The following is a 22055-nucleotide window of genomic DNA, read 5'->3' as shown; positions in this document are numbered from 1 at the left end:
ATAATTTATTTAACTCTGATATGCCAGGAATTTCAGAGACTATCTTAAGACATGGTCAGACATCTAAGGGTCAGTTAGCTATGATCTGATTTGGTCAATGAAGGTTATCAGAGAGTACAATTTATTCTCCATTCTCTATTATGTTTTATTATTTTTTAAAAAAGCATACTTCTCCATTTCACACTATGTGTACCTCTATCATTCTGATTAAATAGACATAAACGTTTTATCTATTCTAATAAAACTGAAAAAAATTTTTAAAATCATTTCCCAGTTTATAGTATGCTATACCTCTTATGATACAAATAAACTGTTTGAATGAACTTTTTGAAAAATGTAATAGAAATATTTGACCTTTTAATTCTCTGAAAAGAAATACTTTATTTTAATTAACCAAGCAATTGGCAGTGCAAATTTAATAATATTTTCTAACACCATAAGATACAGGAGAATGTGTGTGCTTCCTTGCTTACTTGATGAGTTATGAACATAAGCAACTCTGATAGAAAATTTTATTAATCTGAAGAATAAAATCCTTGGTCTTTATTGGCTTTCAGTAGAGGTTTTTTTCTTTCCTATGTTTTAGTCAGAGTAACATGGACATAAGATAATCTATTTTCAGTAGTAATGATTGGCTTTCTAGAGAAAACACAGATAGTCGATGTCCCCGAAGATTGCAAAACCCATTTGTCTCCTTCCTTTTGCCTTTCCTACAATGAGTCCTAACTATATGACATAATACTCCCTCTACTTGAATGTCTCTCCAGCCTATGCTTTGGGAAACTTTTCTGAGTTTGTGTTCTACCAAAATCAGATCCTGACTTAAGTATTCAAGTGCAAATAGTGTATTTAGAAAGTGATTTCAGAAAACAGTAGGGATTTGGGGAAGTGAGACAGGGAATGGAAGGAAGGCAATGAAGGGTGAATTACCAAGCAAGTTTCATTGTGAGCAAACAGAGCTTAATCTTACTGGGATTCCTGGGAAACCATTTAAAACAGTAGCTTCAGAATTAGCTCAAAGTGTGAGAAAACTCAGGTATATATACACCAACTCCCTTCAGTCATTAATGGAGTTCTTTTCCTAGGGTGCATTAATTCAATGCATGCATGCTGGCTAGTCTTCCAATTGCCAGAGCTGCATCTTTTTCTGTTGACTTTCTCTGACAGCTGGAGTCTATTTTGCCCCTACACATTAAAAAACACATTTCTAATTTTTTAAGATATAGATATGGTACATATTTTGATTATTTTTTCATCCTATGAGGCACAAAGAAAACAGGAACAAATATATACCAGAAGAGTTTATCACCTAATCCCACATCTTGGGTTTGTATAACAAGTTCTATAAATAGACATAGTGGTTAGAAATGCCTTTCCAAGATTGCACTTTTTAGAAAAATTACTTATTAAACTTTCTCTTCTTAAAAATTCAAACAGTTTTATGTATTTAATCACATAAATTCATTGTTAGTGACTATACTTATGAAATAGTCTATGAAAGCTCACCCTAATTTATATGGAAATATAAATGTGTTTTTAGCATTATTCCAAAAAGTTCCCAAGCCTTAATATTCATCCCAGTACATAAAGAGATATGTTAATATTTGAAAGAATCCTAAATTCTTTGGCACTGAGTACATTTCCTTGGTTTGTAATAGATCAATAATTTTTTGAGCATTTTTCTAAATATTATGAAATACATCTTTTGGCACTTAGAGACACTAAATCTGAACTAACACTTTACATGATGCAATGAAAAGAAACTTGTGATAATTGGTACATGGTTATGTAAAAGGCAAACATTAGGAGAAGCCGCCTGAGGGGAACAGGGGAATTTTTATCTTTGGAACTCTTCTTTAAATTATTTTAAAAGTTTAAAATAAAAAGAACCTTAAATTGATAATCTGGTTGTGACTTTTCTACCTACTGATTTTGTGGCCTAAAATAACTCATTTACCTGCTCTGAGTTTTGTTTTCTTAATCTGTAAATGGGAGGGTTGGTAGATATTTCTACATCTCTAAAAACAAATTTCTATCTTAGTATGCTTATGACCATAGAATCTTACAAAGAAAATTGTCAACATCAGAGTGAATATTGTGTACTTTTACAAGGATCTTTAAATCTGTTAATGATACACATTTTTGAAGAAGTACTGTAGGCACAGTGGAAGATGATATGCCAAGGAAAACAATCTTGATACTGTAAAGAATATATGTGATATATTTATTCTCTGTTTTTGCATATCTTCATCTACACATACTTTATTCTGGTAATGCCTAGAGTAATCCTGAGTCTCCATTTGCTCTGGTCCTGATTTAGGCCATATGGCCGGGCAATTCTCAATACTTTCAAAATTGTCCCAATTTGAACAGTAAATTATATGGTCACTTGAATAATACTCAAGAGTTTTGACTTTTTGTTTTAGCCTGCCAATTATAAACCATAAAAAATTTTTGTTCATCAGATTCTTTTATATGGCAATTTCCCCATGTGTGATAGTAGAAATGTTTATTATTGTTCACTCTTATATTACACTATGATATAATAAATTAGTACATCCCTACATCCTCTACTCTTCATGATGTTTTATTCCCTACCTATATTTTTCTTAGCTAGAGCTAAGACTAGAATTCAAGAACAGAGGTAAAAAGTAGTAGGATAGAATTTAAAATTTTATTTTTTCACATTTTACTGTAGAAAAAAACCATTTTGATCAGATGATTCTTCATTACTATGGCAAGATGAAGTGAATTGAAGAAATAATAAATGAGACACTATAAATATAGTGAAATATATTTTCAAACAATAAACCATTAGACCCACACATGGCATCAGGGAATTGCTTACTTTATGGATTATTCAGATTCCGATGTGTTTACTTCCTGCTGTTCAAATAAGCCTTAGTCCTTCTTAAATTCCAGACAAGGTTTTACGGGCTCTAGTCAAGGCTTCTTTCTAATGTTATCTGCTATTTCCACTGTTTATTACAGGTCAAATAATAAAAAGTTCCATTTGTCTTATAATAATATTATATAGATTTATAAGTAGAAGAAGAAATTAGTATCCATGTATATTAACAAAAAATACATTACCATACTTCTACTTTGCTAGATTTTGCCTTGCTGTTTAGTCTTTTGGTTTCACTAGGGAAGCATTTCTATGGTAGGTCAGGGGTGTCTAATTGACTTCATGTAATTCTAAATTATTTTATCCATGTTTCATTTCATATAACTGAGAATGTATAGGGCTTACTTAATAAAACCTATATTTTACATACGGATGTTTTGATGTATATGGTGTAGAAAGAAGAGGGATGTGTGTGTGTGTGTGTGTGTGAGAGAGAGAGACAGAAGGAGATAGGAGACTGGGTACAGCAGGTCTATCTAATGTCTGTAGTAGGGATAGAAAATTTAGTAAATGCATATAACCTTTTCTTCTCAGGGTCAAATATTTGTAGGCTTTAAGAAAAAAAAATTTTTTAATTTCTATTTTTATAAGGGAAAATTCTTATGCAAAAGGAGATAATATAGTATAATGGACCCCAGGTACTGTATACTGACCTTCAATACTGTAAACCCCTGATCAGTGTGGTTTCAATTTAACCTTTTTCTCAGACTAATTTGAAGAAATCCTGTCAATACGTTTTTATTCTGAAAACATAAACCTTAAAAAATCCAATATAATACCATTATTATATTGAAAATAATTGACAAAAACTCCTTAGTATTATCAAATATCTGGTCTGTGTTTATATTGTCTCCATGGTCTTTAAATTTTCTCAAATGGTCTTATAATATTTTTACATCGTGTTTAAACCTCTACCCAAATAAATACATTACGATGGGTTCATATGTTATTTAAATCGCTTTTAATCTATGTAAGTCAAGCTTCAACCAGAGAAGCAGACCAGTAGGATATATATTTTTAAAATTTATATTTTATACACACACACACACACACATATACAGAGTTACATAGTGATAGTGATGTTAAGGGAACTGGCTCACACAATTTTGGGCTCTGTCAAGGAAGCCCAAAGTCCACAGATGGGCGCTCAGGAAAGAAAGATTCAAGGGGACAGGAGAGCAACTGCTTGGCCCAACTGTGCTGTTTAAGTCTCTGATTTTCAGAGACCTAGTTGCTTTGATGGCTACCACCTGATTATTAAGCCCGACTCACCTATGGTAATCTCCCTTTCGGTTAACTGAAAATTGAAACCTTAAATATATCTCCAAAACCCCTTCACATCAGGCCCTAGACTATTGCTTGATTGAATAACTCTGAGAAGTTGTATATATGCTGCAAAATGGCTGTTACTTCCTCTCTATCCTCCAGCTCTCACAAAAGAATATTCCGTAGACTACCCTAGCTAGAAACTTAGCAAGGAATTCTGAGAAATGTAGTTCAGCCTAAGTTGACAAATCACAAAGCTATCATAGCCCACTCCTTTTCTCCTTGGCACCCATACTCAGCTTCTTAAAGCATTTTCAATCACCAAGGAAATACAATAGCAAAATCATACTTCTAATAAAAATGGTGATATACAGAATGAGCTATCCCACATAAGACTAAAAACATGCTAGTCCTTTCCCCAGGACATGATACAAAATCTTTGGGTGATGTTTCCAGTCCTGTGGTATCCTGTAAATTAAATATGAAAATATAAATAGTAACTGTTATTAACACATTTACATGATAGAAGAGAGAAATATGAGTATTTAATTAACACATAAACATAATATAAACAATCACATGAAAATAAATATAATGATTATAGTCCTCACTTCCTCATATGGTCACATCATCATAGATGGTATTTCTATTCTTCCACAATGTTCTTTCTTTCCTTTTCCCTCTATCTTTTCAGTATTCCCTTTGCCCTCAGCAAGCACCTCACCTGGTTGTGGGTCTTTGCCAAGTGGGATGACCAAAATCTTAATTTGTGAAGGATCTGGGGGTATTAGAAATTTTATGTGAATTGAGTTGTAGTTTTCCACTGACTTTAATCAAAGGATATGAGAATGAAAGAGATGCTCTAGGGAATCTGTATTTCAAACAAAATCTTTACCCTCAATTTTCCTTGATATCCAGGATCAGTCACTGCAGCCAGCACAGTACTACTTTCTCATCCTGTTGATTCACGGGCTTGAGCTGCCCAAAGTGGCCAGATGGCAGTCTCAACTTCTAGCTCAATCCATTCATTTTTGTGTCATCTGGTGGATGCCTTCCTTGCTTTGAAACTAAAACCTCTAGACCAAGGGCAATAGTGAGAGGAGCCACTTCCATTTTCCACGCCTTGCATGTATAAATCCTGGTTATGGGAGAAATAGAACTATACGCTAAGTCTGATTTAGAGCATGGACCACACAGCCTGAGGGACATTGTATTACAAGTATTTCAAGGTATTGCCACCTAGCTGATACCATGACTTAGTTTTCAAAAGGGCAATCCACAGTGCTATCAAGCCAGCTGCTTCAGAATGGTGGAAGACGTAAGACCAGTGAATTCCATTGAGTATGAGCTCATTGTCACAGGATATAAAAATTTTATAGTATAGCAGGATCCTTTCCCAAGGTCTCCTTCTTGGATTTGTAAATTGCCTCAGGTCCAGAATTTAACTGAAGAGCCGTGACTCTTTGTTTTGGTGGTTCAAGTCAGACTTCTGGTCACTAGACTTAGACTTTCCACCTGTATGATCAAGTAAGAATTTAGTAGGCTTCCCATCTCAGATATTGTAACTTTCATCTCTAGTAATTAAGTTTAGGTATTTTTTATATATCTTCCAAGTATCCACTTAATCTATGAATAAATCCTATAGATTGTTGAACATATGGAATACAGTTACAATTATTATTTTATTATCTTTGTTTATTGGCTGCATTATGTGTCATTTCTGAAGTTTTAATTTCTTTTTCTCTTCAATATGAATCATATTGTCCTACTTTTCTACATGTCTGGTAATTTTTATGGGATATCAGGCATTATTAATTTTACCTTGTATGCTGGATATTTTTGCATTACTACAAATATCCTTGAGCTTTGTCCTTGAATGTGGTTATTGGAAACAGTCCAGTATTTTGTGGTCTTGCTTTATGAGGTGAACCCTAACCCTAATCCTAACCCTTGAATGTGGTTATTGGAAACAGTCCAGTATTTTGTGGTCTTGCTTTATGAGGTGGGACCAGATCATCTAATCTAGTGCTAATCTTGCCCCACAACTGAGGCAAAACCCTCTTAACTCTAGCTAATATACAGTGAATTATGAGGTTTTCCATTCCAAGTAGAGGGAACAGGAACTATTTCTAGCTCTGCGTGAGCACCAGGCACTGTTACCTCATTTCCTTAGGTTGTTCCCTCCGATGCGTCTTCTGATTAGTACTCAGCTGAAGACCCAAGGAGACCCTTTCCTATTTCCAAAGGTCTATTTCTGTGGAGTTCTTTCCTCTTAGTACTCTGCTACCTATGAATTTTAGCCACCCTGTTTGGTTGTTCCTCAAGAAGCTAAACAAAGAAATCCCATATGATCCAGATATTCCACTCCTAGATGTGTTGTTATCCAAAAGAAAACAGGGTTCGAACAAATACTTTTACGTGAGTTCTAATAGAAGTATTATTCACAACAGCTAGAAAGTAGAAGCAACCCAAATCTCCAACTAATGAAGGGATTAAAAAATGTGTTATACTCATGTAACATATACTATATATCATCCACAATGGAATATTATTTAAGCACAATATTGATGAAACCCAAACACATTATACTGAAAATATAATATATATGCTGTTTATTGAACATAAAGTACATGCTTATTGAACATAAAGTATATAGCCTACTTGCTAAATGAGAACGTATTTATCATATTTATGTGGCTATTCTACAATGGTAGAACAAAGAATATGGTACACACACATAACCCCCCCACACACACCCTGGTCACACACACACAATAGCTTCTGTTTAGGTTTTAATTCCTGTCAAAAACATTATTTAAAGAAAAGTATATTACATTTCCTTTCAGAAACTATGCATCTCATAGTGTAAATATCCTTTATAATCTAATTTGAAAAAAATGTCTATTCAAGTCTTTTGCTCATTTTAAATTTTTGTTGAGTTGTAGGAATTCTTCATATAATCTGGATACCAGTCCCTTAGCATTTATTTGATTTATAAATATTTTCTTTCATTTTGTAAGTTGTCTTTTCAGCTTTTTGACACTGCCCTTCAATTTGCAAAAGTGTTCAATTTTGATGAACTCCAACTTACCTATTTTTTTCTCTTTTCTTGCTTCTGCTGTTTGATGTCATATCTAAGATTCAATTGCAAAATTTGAAGTCATAAAGATTTACTCTTATGTTTTCTTCTAAGAATTCTATTATTTTATGTTTTATATTTAGGCCACTGATTCATTTTGAGTTAATTTTGTATATGGTGTGAGGTAGGGTTCCAAATTCATTCTTTTACATATGGAAATCCAGTTGTTCCAGCACAAAGTTAACTTTTCTTGTCATGTATCATGGAAATCATGAGAAGCCAGAGGGTTGCAGTTATAACTTCCTAATTACCTAAATATTAGCAATTCTTTCTTTATTAAAATTTAGAAAAGCTTATTTATTTGTACCTGAGGAGGAAGATAAAATAGGAGGATAAAGATAAGGAAGTAGATGGTAAGATTCTCTTTTAGATTGAACAGAATGATCAATATCCATCCCAATGGTATATTTCAGAGCCTCTGAATGACTCTATATACCCTCAATTTTCCAGAAGCCCTATCATCCCACATGAGAGATACCTATTTCAGTGTTCCAATGTTTCCTATTCTACATTTTCATCTCTTTGTTCCACTAACTCATCTTATAGTGCTAAGCCACAATGAATGGTACTACCATCATGCTAAACTTCATGAACACTCAGATCTCCTTTATACCTAGGCTTTGGTCTCACAAAACATTTTGCCTCTTAAACTGAGGAAAACTGGACTTTGTCTAATAGAAATTTTGGAAACTAAGAAGAGAAAAATCAGAAAGTGTAGAAAAATAAAAGTTTAATGTGTTCCCTGTAAACTGAAATTTATCCATAAGTCGGCTTAGTTGGTATATGTTTATGGAACAGCAGGGCTTGCTTCCCTTTTTCTTACTTCAAATACGCCAATGGTGGCATGTTTATCCAGGTGTTATTAGCTGGACATAGATTTGAATTATCCCCACAGCTAGGTAATAAATTTCTCAATTTAATATTCAGGTTTATTTCCAGCTCCCTGTCCCTAATTTCAAAGATTGCAATTGCTTATTTTATTAACACAATCTTCCACCCAGTCCCTGACCCAATCATATGTCTTTGTCTGAATCATTTTTACTGACCAGCTATAAAGCTAGTTCTATCTTGAAACTGTGCTCCTTTACCTGAATTGGTGTATTGGGAATTTATTGGGCTGTAATCTACTTTGTATCACCTTGGATACTCTAGGATACTCTTAAGGATGAAAGAATTTTTTCCTATCAGAAGATAATCAAGGTTTAGCATTCTGAATCTGAAATTTCTGCCTTAAGTGGGGGGATGTAAAGGTTTCTGTGTTTCAGGTCCCTAATACAACACTTGCTGGGTAACTGGCAAGACAGCCCATTCAAAAGAAGAGAGATGTTAGTACTGAGAATGGAGGAGGAGAAAGTGACTCTATCTGAGAGACAGGGAGAGTTATAAAATGACATTTTATATGCAGCTCTCTTAATGGAGAATGACCAAGTGATGCTGTGAAAAGACTAACCACTTAGCATTGCAGCCTACGGGGCAGTGCTGTAGGTCTTTGCTGCTGAGGCTGCACTCAATGAGTGGTGTCATCATGACAAGCATTGATCCTGTCAGTGAATCGGTGTCCAGCATACAGCAGAAGATGAACTGCAATAACAGCATCATGAAGCATAAGGAGATAATAACTGTCATAACGTAAAGACCAGCCCATATCCCCATGTCCCCAGTTCCTGGACAGGTACCAACTATACATCCTCCAGATTCTTTGATATTCCTAGGAAAGAAAATACCCTCCTTGGGCAACCTCTTCATGTCACCTCCCTCCTTGGGGGCTTTCTACTATCACTTTTGCTATTGCTCAATAAATCACTCAATAAACCTTCCCTTGCTGCCCATCAAAAAAAATATATATATAGCTCCTTCCATTTAATGCAACAAATACAATCTCATACAACTCAAGATGTTATGGATTTGGAATATAATTTCGTTTGTTTTAGAACAAATAAAGTGTGATACTTAGTATGGGGAGCAAATTCATACGGGCTACATTGATATCTAGTCCCGGTCTCTCAAGTGGCTCCGTGGTTTTGATAGAAAATGCCATCATTTCCTGCTGAAATCTGTCTGAGTCCTGTCAGCTCTTCTGACAGAAGCAGAGTTCTCATCTCTTACAGTTTCTAAAATCCTTTATATATTGAACCACCCACTAAATTTCTATTTTTCTGTCAATGAGAAACCTCTGAGTTCCCAGCTTATTTGCAAAACAGAGATAAATGACAGATACTAAGTTTAATTACTAGTGAGGGTCAGGACACCAGCTCTGTCCACTGCCACAAGTCTTTTTGAAATTCCCCCAGATGCTCACAAATGGCATCCATCCAGAATTCTTTTCCAAGTTAAAATTTATGCCAACCATAAAGATATTAGTGAATGTCCACTAAAAATAAGACAGCTTATTTAGTTAGACCTCCTAGTAAAATTTGCCCAGGTATGTATTTATTGTATATTTTAACGTACTACATATTCTACATTTCCTCACATGCTCTCTTTGTGCTTCAGTCTTTTCATAATCTCAGTTTGGAATATTAAATATTACTTTTTAACTTTGTGCTATTTAAAAGGATTTTTGGTTCTCCTATTAATGATCTGTAACACTGGACAAACACTTCCCCCTTCTGGATCTTATTCATCCATAACATAAAGGATTTTATTAAATTATTTTTAAGAATCCTTATAGTTTTGACTTTCTGTAAGGTTAAATTGAAAACACTACGAAATATGATTAAGAAGTCAGGGAAATGCACCTCTATTTTCTAAGGAGTTAAATAGTTAAGTTTAAATCTATTACTTTTGGGGAGAATATTCACTTATAGATTTGTAATATATTACTGGTTGCTGAAAGTAGAAGAAATGTACCGAAACAGATATTTTCAAAAAAAATGTATAAATGTTTAAGTGGCTTTACAGCTTTACATATTATGCATGAGCCTGAATTCTTCACGTGGTTTTAAATAGTGAATGTATTCTTTGGTCATACAGACTTATATGTATTCCTGTAATTCATACAAAATGGATTTGTGAAATTTGAAATAATTGAGCTTATAATTGATTTATATAGTTGAGAGGTTACAAACTGACTACCTTATTTTATTTTGCCAGCACTATATTTCCATTTGGGAGCCAACACTTAAAGTAAATAAATAAAATAAATAAAGTAAAGTAAATAAAATAAAGTAAATAAAGTAAATAAAGACTTCTGATGAATCATTGAACACTACATTTACAACTAATGATGTACTATATGTTGGCTAATTGAATTTAAATAAAAAAATAGATTTCATGTTGTAAAAAATATATGCTTTGCAGTGTCATTTTGAAAAATCACATATTCTCATAATTCTGGTCCCACATTTCCATGTAGCAATGATTGGCCAATGCTAAATAACAATTGTCCCTTCAGGTAGGGCATGCATTTGGGGCCTTGCCCTTGCTGCCATCACTCATACAGGGCCAGTTCACTTATGTTACTTTCCTGGGATTTCAGCTAGTATGTTTACTTCCATTTTTTAGGACTCATAATATTGAATTCAAATAAACATTTCCTCTGGGTTTATAACTAAGAATTTGGATTTCTAATCACCCAAATTTAGTATGATTTCTGCAAGACTTCTGAAGTGAATGAATGTCAACCTTTTATTGGCATATGTCCAAACAGACAGGCATTGAGTTATATATTCTTCACAGATATAATACAGAAAAATTTTAGCACTATAATTTTTCAATTTGAATTTGAATGCCAATTAAATGAACATAGTATCTTCATTATAACCTTGTAAGCAGCATTAAATCATAATTATGATTCTTCAACTATCCCACCCTCACACACAAACCTGTTCAGATATCCAAACACTGGAAATAAAAGTTAAGGTATATACACATATATAATATAGGTTGTGATTTTAAGTAGAATCCTTTTTCTAATAAATATAAAATCCTTTTATGAAATGGAAGGGAAGAGCCTTTTAGTAAAATAAATTTACTATATGAATTAAATTTATAGAATTTATTTTAAAATTAATTATGGAGAAAAATTAAACCATTCAGTGATACAAAGATTTGAAATTACAGGTTGTAAATAACAGGTTTAGCATCTGATTTATTCTTTATTTGGTGGCAGAGTAGCAAGAAAATCCTGATTTACACAGACAAGTTGCAACTGGTATTGATAGATTTTTTAAAAAATACATTTTTCCTGCCAATATGATAATTTTTAAAATAATATTTATTTTATAAATTTAAAGCTTTACACATTTATAATTTTAATATTTTACAACTTTATAGATTTGTAACTCAGAAATCCCAGAAAAAGCTTTTCACTAAAGCAAACGCCACAAAAAAAAGTTAATATGACTACACAAATCCAAGTATTGCTGGTCACCAATGTATTAAAATTTAGTGGCTGACACATTTTATTAACATGACTTTGAAATGATAAAAATATTTAAAAGCTCAAAAGTTCAAATCAAGTATATGCAGAGTTTCAGCTCTTATGGAAAATAATAGGAGGCATACAGTTTTCAAAATATTGTTCAATAACCAATTAGCAAAAGATAATAATACTTAGAGGATTAGTAAACTTGAATTTTTAAAGGATTAAAACTGGGATCATTTTTCCTTTCCTTTTCTTTTTCTCCTTTCTTAAAATATATTTAATTCTGAAAGAGAAATCTGGAACCAGTTGAAGATGCAAACCACTAAGGGAGAGTCAAATTTGTAAAGTTTATACTACATTTAAGCCAGCTATATTATGATGGATAGCCCTTATTTTACTATTTTAAGATCAGTGCTTGTAATCATCCTAAAATTAAATATGCACAAGCCTCCACATTTGCTAAATGGTTAGATTTAGTACTATTTACTGTTTTGTTCCATAGCCCATATAGTATGAGAAACTATATTCACACAGTTGCTACTACTACTTTGTAATTAAAAAGGATGAAAGATGAAGTTAAAAAAAATTTTAGGTAGTATACTTAATACACAATTTAAATTTCAAAAATAGCAGTTACTGTTGTTAAACCAAATTTCTAGGCCCAAGATGATCCCTCTTTTTTTTTTTTTTTAAGATTTAATTTATTTATTTATTTGACAGAGAGCTCACAAGCAGGCAGAGAGGCAGGCAGAGAGAGAGAGAGGAGGAAGCAGGTTCCCTGCTGAGCAGAGAGCCCGATGCGGGACTCGATCCCAGGACTCTGAGATTATGACCTGAGCCAAAGGCAGCGGCTTAACCCACTGAGCCACCCAAGCGCCCCATGATCCCTCTTCTGCTTCTCCCTAAAGTGCCACATAAGCAAACTGAAACTGATGTAACTTCTCTGTCCCTATATATGTTCTGCTTGACCAAAAACACAGTATATCCAGTCAGCAAATCCCCAAATGCCAAGCCAACTCTAGATCTTCTTACGCTAAACAAGGTTGAGTATGAGGCCCCAGCCAATCAGACATTTTCTATTTTTCTCTTGTTTTTCATTCTTTAACCAATAAAAGCTTCTTGCCTTTCACCTCATTTCAGAGACCTGCAAAATGAGGTGAAAGGCATTCACCTCATTTTGCAGGTCTCTGAAATGAGACAGTCTGCTTCACCAAGTGTTTGTTTGTATTACCTAATTGTCTTTAATCAGTTTTAATGCTGTCAAAATAGTGAAAAGCACTGAATTATCACATGTTTGTGAGATTTCAAAATTGAGAGATTATCATATAAACAAATTGCTAATATACCTTATGAATTTTCTAATCAGTAACCATATTAGTCTTTAAATATCACAATTAGTTAAGTGTATCACAGTAGGGTCTTAAAAAGAAGACAATAAACCACTGCAAAACCACTACCCACCGGTATTCCTAAAATAATAAATTGTCTAAACACAAGTATACAACTCTCAACACTTTACAGTTTTGCCTTATCCTCAATAATGTCCCCAGAGCTAACATTTCATCTGTGAGGAAAAGGTGAATTTATTTTGGGGGGCATAAGAAAGGAGTCAACAAAATGTCCATTGTCACCTTCTTTGTGCTGTTTGGGCCATTTTTTTCCCTATTTCTCGTTTTACTTGCTTCATCTATATTCTCTAGCCTGACCTCCTCCCTTTCTGACTTCATTTTTTCCAGGCATCCACAGAGGCACAAATAACAACTGAGTACCTCAAATCCTCCTCCGTTACCTTTATCTTAGTTAACAACCATAGAAGAACTAAGTAGTAACTAGAAAGAAAGGAAATTATTCCTAGGTTGAATATAAATATATAATGTATGTATTTGCTAATATTATATTTAACAATATTTGAATTTATATTCATAAATTATATTGGCCTGTAACTTTCAGTTATATCTGTAACAGATATCTAAAATATCTTTAGTTTTAGTATCAGAGTAATACTTGCCTCATAAAATATGTTGGAAGTATACCTATTTTTTCAGTGTTCTGAAGGAGTTTTTATATGGTTGGCATACTTTTATCCTTGAATGTTTGGTAGAATCTATCTCCAAAGCTGTCTAAAACTGGAGGTTTCTTTGTAAAAGATTGTGAATTAATTTTTGGGGGAGATCTAGAGCTGTTCAGACTTTTGAAATTATTGTTATATTACATTTAGAATTTCAAGGAGTTTGCCCATTTTGTTTATGTTGAATTTATTGACATGAAATTGTTCATAATATTTACTTACTGTCCTGTTTTTTGTTTTTTTAATTAATGATTTTTATTTACTTATTTAAGAAAGAGAGAGCAAGCATGAGTGGGGGGCGGGGATGGGCAGAGGGAGAGGGAGAAGCAGATTTCCTACTGAACAGGGAGTCTAACACTGGGATAGATCCCAGAACTCTGGGGTTATGACCTGAGCTGAAGGCAGACACTTAACTGACTGAGCCACCTAGGCACCCCTGTTTACTGTCCTCTTACTATCTTTAGGATCTATTGTGGTGTTGATGTTAGTAATTTGTGTCTATTTTTTTTTTTCTTTTGTGTCTATGATTTATCAGTTTTATCGATCTTTCCAAAATACAGCTTTTCAGTTATTTTTTATATTGTTTGACTATTTTCTTCTCACCGAGTTTCATTCTTATTTTTAATTGTCTCCATTTTCTTATATTTAGTTTGGGTTTAATTGGCCCTGTTTCCTAACTCCTTACATTGGAGACTTAGGCCACTGACTTTGCCCAAAAACGTTTGAGAGGAAGAGATGTGCGACAACTCTGGTAGAACCACTGCACATATGTTATGAGTGCATTCCTTTTTCCCCTCTGCTATGAGATTGGCAATGACCCATGCTGGGGAATACATCATTGGCTAATCCTCAAATGATATGAATGTGAGGGAGAAATAATCTTTATTGTCGAAAGATTTGGGGTTGTTTATAAACCTGGGAATAATCTACTGCAGAATTTCTCAATATCAACACTGTTATCAATGGGATAGGATAATTCTTTGATGTTGGGGGGTGGGGGGTTCTCCAGTGAATTGTAGGATTTTTAAATTAGCAACCCTGATCTCTACCCACTTGATGCCAGAAGTACTCTCTTTCCTATTGTGATAAAGATAATTGTATCCAGACATTGTCAGGTGTCTTCTAGGTGGCAAAATCCATTCCCCTCTCCCCCACCCTGAAGACGGAAAGCCACCTGGCTGACTCATATACATACACATATGGAACTAACCAAGTAAAAATGGAGTTCAATATCATGTTATACACTAAAACCAATTCTAGGTGGATTAAACACATATGGATAAGAGACAAAGCTATGAAACATTTAGGAGATAATATAGTGGAATATCTTTATTTCTTCAGGTGGGAGAAGATTTCTTACATAAGAAATGAAAAGCATAATAAAATAAAGGATTAATAATTTGCTTAATTTTAGAAAATGTCTGCTCATGAAAACACACTTTAAAGAGATGAAAAACATAAGGCAGAGAGTTTTAGGAAGTATTTGTAACACATAAAACCAATGAATGATTAACATCCAGAATATGCAAATATTCCTCCAAACCACTATTTAAAAATTTTTGGAAAAATGTTTCTGTGGTTGGTGTCAAAGAGTTTATGGCCTATGTTTTCTTTTAGGAATTTTATAGTTTCAGGTTTCATATTTAGGTCTTTATTCCATTTTGAGTTTAATGTTGTATATGGTATAAGAAAGTGGTCTAATTTCGTTCTTTTCCATGTCGCAATCCAGTTTTCCCAACACCATTTAAGAGACTGTCTTTTTTTCCATTGTATATTCTTGTTTCACTGTCATAGATTGATTAACCATACATGCATGGGATTATTTCTGCAGTCAAATGCTCTACCCCTGAGCTATACCCCCATGGGTTTATTTCTGAACTCTCTACTCTGTTCTATTGATCCATGTGTCTATTTTCTGCCAGTGCCATACTGTTTTAATTACTAAGCTTTGCAGTATATCTTGAAATCTGGGATTCTGATACCTCCTTTTTTGTCCTCTTCAAGATTGCTTTGGCTAGTTAGAGTCTTCTGGTGGCTTTATGCAAATTTTACAATTATTTGTTCTGGTTCTGTGAAAAATACTGTGTTTTTTTTTTTTTATCAGAATTGCACTACATTTCTAGGTTGCTTTGGGTAGGATGGACATTTTAGCAATGTTTGTTCTCCCCGTACATGAGCATGGAATGTCTTTCCATTTATTCATGTCATCTTCAATTTCTTTCATCAGTGTTTTAGGGTGTACACACATGTCACTCTTCATATCAAGAGTTAGAGCTTATTGCTGCTTTCCTTGAAATTGAGATGGCTTATGACTGACTAGCTTCTACAAATAGAATGACAAGGCAGAAGGACAATATGAGACTTCAAAACTCAGATCAAAGAGAACTGGAAGATTCTATTTGCTGCCTCCTGGAACTCAGCCACCATGGTATGAGAAGCCCAAGATAGATGGAAAAATCACAAAAATGAGAACCAAGGCATTCTAGTTATATTGGGCACTAATTGACACCCATATGAGTGTATCTTTGTGGTAGCCAGTCTCTGATATGGCACCCAATAAGGGTGCTTTTCTGTTATTCATACTCTTATGTAGACCCCTCCCACATTGTACCAGTACTGGTTTATATGACCCAACTGAATATCACAGAAGTGATCTGTTATTTCCAACATTACAAACTGTGCCGTGTTTTTCATATTGGTGGTCCTCTCAGAGACCACTCAGTTAGAAAAGCCAGTTGTCATTTCAGCCTATATTCAAGCCTTTGTGGTGAGGAACTGAAACCTGCCTACAAATCCTTAAGTGGATCTACCAGACTTCAGATGACTGCAATTCAGCCGACAACTTGACTGTAATCAAGTCAACCACCCAGAACCACCCAGCTAAGCTGCTCCCAGATTCCTGACCACAAAAATCTGTGCAATATACTTTTTTATTATCTTAAATAATAAGTTTTAGAGTAATATATTACATAGCAATAAATAACTAATACATCTTTCTTAGACATACAGGTTAAATCGAGCCCTCAGATGATTATAGCCCCAGCAAAAGAAAGGAGCAAAAGAAACTGTCTAACCCAAGTTAGCATATACTATCATTAAAGATAATAAAATGGTTGCTATTTTAAGCCATTAAATTTTGGGATGGTTTGTTTTGTGTTAATAGATAACCCAAACAGAAATTGGTACTTAGAAGTGAGGTGCTGCTGTAACAAAAGCCTAAAACGTGGCATTGGCTTTGGGAGCAGATAGTGAGTTTGGATCAGAAAGGTCACAGAGATGGTCAATGGAGGCTGTAAGACAGTGAAGAAATTGATATTTGGCGTGGAGCAAAGGTGAATTTATGCCCTATTTTGTAGAGGGAGAATGTTTGACAATGCTGCAATTGTGGTAATATGAGAGAAAATATATCTAATGACCTTGTGTATTTGGCTCAGAATGTTTCCAGACAGAAAGTTGTTAGAGTCAACTGGTTTCTTCAGGTGTACATGACCATTAATGGGGTGGAATGAATTAGAGAAGAAACCTTTAATTTTCAAGCAGTATCTAGAGTGTAAGTCAGCAAACATTTTCTTTAATGGGCCAGATAGTAAATAATTTAGGCTTTTTAGGCTGTATGGCATCTGTAGCAACTACTCAACTCTGCAGTTACAACACAATACTGGACCCAGACAATTTTAAGTGAATAGGTGTAATTGTGCTCAAACAACAACAACAACAACAAAATTCATTGACAAAGTAGGTGACAGCCTGTATTTGACCTGTAGGCCATAGATGACCAACCTCTGATCTAGAAGAAAGACTTTCAAATAAGGATTTGCTGGGTTAGAACATAAATTATTCTCATACTCATCTCTTTCAGCCCATATGATATTTTCAGGGCAAATTAAAAGCAGGAACAAAGATCAAGTCCAGAGTGCTGCCAGAAAAACAGCCACTGCATGAAGATCTGTTTAATGGTGCAGTTGGAAGACTGTTTAACCTTCAGAGAGATTAAGGATCTGTCCCTTGGACCTTCCTAGACAATAGGGCTTTTGACAATAGGGCTTAAGGGCTTGCCTTGTTGACCTCAGATAGACAATAAAGTTTTTAAGAATTTTCAGATAGTGCTTCATAAGCCCATTCAGCTAGAAAAAAGGATTTTCAAGTATCTTAAAGGTGTTATTCCTATAGCATTCTGATTTTAAATCCAAAGTAGAGAGGGTTATGTCTTTAAACATCTATCATAAAATATGTTAGGTACACAGGAAGTCCAAACATTTTAATGGAAATTTTAAGAGCTTAGACTAAAAGGAACAGATGTAGAATGGAAATGGAAAATGGAAAGGGACCTCAGTGTTTTTAATCTCATATGAATAGGACACAGCTAAGAAAATTACTTAGCAGCAACACATTGCACTTCTTATGGAAAAGTAAGGATGACAGGAGGCATAGCCATGAAAAACCATCCTCAGGGGGCAGAGATGGTCCCTAATCAAGAAACATTAAAACAACAAACCCAAAACATTCTCTATCACAGGAGATGGAGGGAATGGTGACATGTCCTGCTGTATTTCAGAATTGCTTTGGGCAAGTAACTGCTATATGCCTTAGGTTTTACACTGTTAAAATGAAGGTTTCTATTGTAGGCCACCAGGTGCTTTCCTAATTGTTGTACATTAGGAGTGTATGGGGCAGATGATTGTGTTGGTGTTTCAGTTTTTAGTTCACAGGTGCTCCTGAGAAGATTGAGGAGTTACCTCATCTACATTTTTTCTGATATAGGTGATAAGAGTTTTGTCTATGAGCTGATGCAATAAAGGAATGGTAATTTGTGGCAGTATTGGGAGGTGTTAAGTGAATTTTTTTGTACATGAATTATTACATTATTTTGTACATGAATTATTACAGTCAGAAGGCAGAATCTGGAGTGCGTTTTCAAATTCCTCCTTTCTTTCTATATGCATTTTATTCCTAATTCAAGTGGTGGAATTTATTTCCCCTTTCCTTGAATATGGGCTGCCCTTGTAACCAACTTTGATCAATCAATGGCCATGAAACTGGTAAAGTTACTGTTTTGGGACCTACAAGCCCTGGCTTTAAGAGGACTGATAGTATGACAGATCTAAGATGAGCCACTCAGATCCTACTTTAGAGAGGAACTTGTTATTCAGCAGTGAGGAATGAAGGCAGCAGACAGACATCAAGTGTAGCTCCTTCAGCACCTCTCTCAGCTGTAGAGACCTACCTCACCTGAGGTCATGCCTACCCTGAAGACTAAACAAAGAGAGGGTATAAAGGGCTACACATTTTGCCCTGATGTGCTACATATGGTTAACCAATTGCATCTCAGTTGGGTTTTTTTCCTTTGCCTAATCCTGCTACTTCCACATCCCCCCACCACCAGGGATCAATAATAACAAAACATTCTGTACCCCCAAATTCTCAGAATCTTCTTCTGGAGAGTTTAACCTATGACATGTAGGTTCTACTACCTACCCCCTTAAAATCCAGTAGCCAGGTTTTGAGAAGCCGTATCTATACGGAAAGGCCAGATGGAGAATACTCTGGTGGATGAATCTAGCTGAGTGTCTTGTTAATAGCTATTACCAACTGGAAACTATGTGAAAGAGCCATCTTGGACTTTCCAGCCTGGTTGAACTTCCAAATGACTGTAGCCCTTCCTGACATCATGTGGATTAGAAAAACCACCCACTGAAACCATGGAAATATGAACAATAATAAAATAGTTGTTTTAAACCACTAAGTTTTAGGGTGTTGTGTTATGCAGCAATAGTTAATTAAAACATTTCCCAGCTCTCTCCTTGCTAGATACAAGTTGTTCTTCCCTATTGAGGGCTACATCGCTCTGGAAAATTTCTCCTGCAGCTCCATCCTCTGTATTCTGTTAACTGGTAACATCTTTATTTTGCTATCCCCAGATTATCATGCATTTATTATGAAAATCAGTATTCCTTTGCCTTATTTCGTATAAAAAAGGGAAAGTATCTCCCATATTTTATGAAATCAAGCAGACATGATTTCTAAATATAGGAGGTTTAGAGACACCTGGCTGGCTCAGTCAGTAAAGCGTGCAACTCTTGATCTTGAGGTTGTGAGTTTGAGTCCCACATTGGGTATAAAGATTACTTAAAACAATTAGAAAATAGGGGTGCCTAAGTGGCTCAGTCTGTTAAGCGTCCAACTCTTGGTTTTGTTTCAGGTCTGATCTCAGGGTCATGGGACTGAGCTGCTGTCAGACTCCTTGCTCAGCACAGAGTTTACTTGAGATTCTTTCCCTCTTCCTCTGCCCCTCTCCCTGCTTGTGCATGCATGTGCTCTCTGTCTAAAATAAATAAATAAAATCTTTAAAAATATTAATAAATAAATAAATATGGGAGATTTAAGTAGAAATCTTCTAATATGGCTCTTTCTCCTTCCTTCTTTCAAATTTATCTCTGAGAAGAGGTACTTTGATTTACCCCTGCTTATAAACAATAGGCAGGCAGTATGGTCTGTTAATCTCATTTTCTTTCCATAAAAGGAAAAACAGATGTTAAAAATCTGTATCAAAAGGTCTTAGCCCTAAAGTAGGACATGTTCTTAGGGTTCTGCCTTAACCAGTAGCGTTTGACAGTCTGCCTGATATGCTTTGAATCAACTTTGAAAAATGTGGCCTTAAACAAAAGCAAATCATGTTTAATGATGATTTTTTAGAAACTTGTTAGGTGGGGAAGTTTGGAGAAGGAAAGCATTTTAAAAGATTTTCAGTATATTTTTAATTATCTATTTATTTATTTATTTATTATTTTTTTAAAATAAATTGTACTCCTGACATGGACTTGAATTCCTGACCCTGAGATCATGAGTCAAATGCTGCACTGACTGAGCAGTCAGACACCCCTCAGTATAGTTTTAAAAAGTTCCATAAAAAAAACAAAAATTTTTCTATCTTATATTTAGTCTCCTACCTTTTATTAAAATTAAATTGATTGTCTAATTGTTACACTAAGTTGAATATCAGCAATTTGTTAAATAAATTACTTCTTAAGTATTCACTATCAATGACAGATTATTATATTTGTGCCATTTAACATTAGGTATTTTTAAACTTTTGAGTATTTTTGCTAATGTTTGATTCAGATTTTTTTTTAAAGATTTTATTTATTTATTTGACAGAGAGAGATCACAAGCAGATGGAGAGGCAGGCAGAGAGGGAGATAGAAGGAAGCAGGCTCCCTGCTGAGCAGAGAGCCCGATGCGGGACTCGATCCCAGGATCCTGAGATCATGACCTGAGCCGAAGGCAGCGGCCTAATCCACTGAGCCACCCAGGCGCCCCTGATTCAGATTTTTTAAATTAAGTTTAGGCTTAGCCCTTTATCTGTGTTTGTCCAGACAAAATCAGTTAATGCCCATTGTCTCTTCACTACTATTATCATTATTACTGTCCTTTCTTTTTTTTTTATTACTGTCCTTTCTTATTCACAAATTGTACTTTGGATGATAAATTATCTGGCCACCTTATCTCAAGTGGTAGTTATTTCTAAGACAAAAATATGCATGCTTATATCAGAAAATAATATTAGTTTAAATATTTCAAAGGCTTTTTGTTGTTGTTGTTTTCCCAAATAATAGGGTCAGAGTATCTTTAAATCTTTAAAAAGGTTAACATGAATTTTAAAAAGAATGTATATTATTTTAGATTTAATTGGTTGAAAATGCACTTTTTCTAGTTGACATAAGCTTAATGGTAAAATTATGTTCCAAAATTGACTTTTATAACTTTTGTCTATGGAATATTATCCTCGTACTTAAAGACGACAGATGAGGTTTGAAACCACAAAGCAAATTAAGGGTTTTCTTGATCAGTAGTTACATAAATTAAAAGGAATGTCAGTTTTATATTAATATTTAATAATAAGTTGATTAAACTTTGATTGAAAGCCTGTTTGTTTACATATTATGTAAATTGATGTTGAAATAAAGTTTACAGATTTAGATGATGTTTACATTATTTCAGTTTCTAAGTTTACATGTGCCATGTAAATTTTGGTGCTGTATGACACCCCCTAAATAAGTTTGAATGTGGGGAGAAATAGCAAAATAGTAGAATGAGAGATTAGGACGTTTTTCAGAATTAAATTTTAACCTTTTTTATTCCATCAGCTTCATTCTTTTGTAATATAAAGTGAAAGAGATTGTATGTATTGACATGAACAAAAATCTCTTGCCAGCACTACCCTTACTCAGATCTATCTTTGATCTTCACTTTGTGAGTCTTATCCATATGAACTGTACCACTCAGTGTTCCTTACTCTGAATATGAGGGG

At 34.4% G+C, this 22055-nt stretch overlaps 1 long non-coding RNA gene across 4 annotated transcripts in view; it reads left to right on the top strand.

Moving 5' to 3' along the window:
- Window positions 1-22055, top strand: part of LOC309866451 — a 60993-nt gene that overhangs the window by 5372 nt on the left and 33566 nt on the right. For 3 of the 4 annotated variants that reach the window (XR_014312692.1, XR_014312693.1, XR_014312694.1), the window contains exon 4: window positions 15975-16803. The exons of the other annotated variant lie outside the window; for it this stretch is intronic. This is a non-coding gene — a long non-coding RNA (uncharacterized lncRNA). Of the gene's footprint in view, window positions 1-15974; window positions 16804-22055 lie in introns of those variants that run through there. 4 annotated transcript variants of the gene reach the window in all.

The sequence above is a fragment of the Mustela nivalis genome (genome assembly GCF_964662115.1).
Source record: "Mustela nivalis genome assembly, chromosome: 6".
Classification (NCBI taxonomy): Eukaryota; Metazoa; Chordata; class Mammalia; order Carnivora; family Mustelidae; genus Mustela; species Mustela nivalis.
This window is presented reverse-complemented; position numbering and strand designations above follow the sequence as displayed.